The 1,810-nt window shown below is 36.7% G+C and overlaps 1 pseudogene; it reads right to left on the bottom strand.

The window, feature by feature from the left end:
- Nucleotides 1–283: 283 nt before the first annotated feature.
- Nucleotides 284–1,262, bottom strand: LOC109488781 (annotated as a pseudogene).
- Nucleotides 1,263–1,810: the final 548 nt, after the last annotated feature.

The raw sequence follows: 1,810 nt of genomic DNA, 5'->3' as shown, positions 1-1,810 counted from the left end.
TGGGGCTTGAACCTGCAACCCTGAGATCAAGAGTTGCCAGCTAGGTGCCCCAAATACAAATGGGTTTTTAATGGACAATTCTTATAATCAATCAGCATCATTTAAACTATATAAAGGCATTGATTTCTTTTTTGTTGGTACTACATTCAAAATATCTTTGAAGGTCTGACTTTTATATGCCTTATAAGTTACTTACTCTCTATAAGTCAATGAAAGTTTTTAAAAGATGTAAAGTTTTCTTTAAAAATTTTTAAAAACTTGTTTCTCTCTAAAATTTTTTAATCTAAATATCCTCTCTAGAACTCACATAATCATGCCAGAATTTCTTCATGGCTGTCTTCATTTCTTTGTTTTGCAGAGTATAGAAATTAAGTTCAAGATGGGGTGACAACAGTGTAAAATACAGCAAGGAACTTATCCAGAGAGAGGTTGCTGAAGGGCCAGATACAGGTGAAGATGCATATGGCCAAGAAAGAGAGTCACCACTGTGATGTGATCAAAGTGGAATGAGCTTTGGACGGCCCAGTAGAAGAGTGACTCTTAATGGTTTTGAGGATCAGACTGTAGGAGATAAGCAAAGTCATGAACCAGCTCAGGGAGATCATCCCACACTGGCAACAGTGACAATCTGTATGCAGGCAAGCTTAGTGACCAGAGGGAGATCACAGGAAATGCTGTCCACCACATTGGGACCACAGAAAGGCAAATTCACAACAGAGCATCTGAAGCCCTAAATGAAGACCTAAGAATCATGAGGTCACTACCAGCAAAACACACACCTTCCTGTTCACGATGGTTGTGCAGTGTAGGGGCTCATAAATAGCTGCATATCTGTCACATGCCATGGAGACCAAAAGTTCCATTTCAACTCCACCCAGTAGGTGAAGGAGAAAGATCCAGCAAAGGAAATGGTCTTATGCTTTTTTTTTGCTTTTTTTCTTGTTTAACCAACTTCACAATTGTCTTCACAGTGGAAATGGAAGCGAAGGTCATTCATAAAGGAGAGAGTCCCAGGAAGAAAGTACATGGGGGTGTTCAGGTTTGGGATGTAAAACACTGTGACCACAATGAGAAGGTTACCTGAAACTGTGGCCACATAGACAACTAGGAAAAGTGCAGAGAGAAAAAACTCTATATCCTGCTGGTGGTCAGCCCTGCAAAATGAATTCTGACACTTCAGACAGATTTACTTATTCCTTGGACTCCATTGTGTGGCTTGTTCTGGGTTGACCTGTAAGGAGAAAGTAGAGGGCACTAATGCCATGGATTGCTGCATTTTCATTCATTTGGTTCCCTTAATAATCTCATTTGACTTTGAAATTTTGTGTTATTATCTGTTACTCTAAAAAGAAGATACACGTCTAAACTGTCCATCTCTAAGCCTAGCTTATAAGCAACAACCTAGAGCAACATTACTGTTATGTGTAAACAGTTGAGCAATCTAGAATTCTTACAGTTGGGGCTTATTTTCTTCAATGAGTTACAGGAATCTTGGATATAATATTCTGCTAACAATTAAGTGGTGTTTAATAAAACTAAGAATATGGAAAATATTCACATTATTTAAGTGAAAAAATGTAGGTTATAATGAAATTTATACAGTATGATCTCATTTTGTATACATCAAATGTATTAAAATATATACATATAAAATTTATAATTTTTTTAAATTATTGGTCAATGTAACAACTATTAACAAAGACATATTTTAGTTTTTGTAATGTGAACTGCAACTAAATAACTTCAAGACCCAAATACTCCTTTGTGGGATTCCTATGACATGAAAATCTTTGTGCTCAGATTGATGTCC

Source organism: Ailuropoda melanoleuca, unplaced genomic scaffold (genome assembly GCF_002007445.2).
Source record: "Ailuropoda melanoleuca isolate Jingjing unplaced genomic scaffold, ASM200744v2 unplaced-scaffold6751, whole genome shotgun sequence".
NCBI lineage: Eukaryota > Metazoa > Chordata > Mammalia > Carnivora > Ursidae > Ailuropoda > Ailuropoda melanoleuca.
The sequence above is the reverse complement of the archived record's forward strand: the minus strand, read 5'-3'. Positions and strand labels throughout refer to the sequence as shown.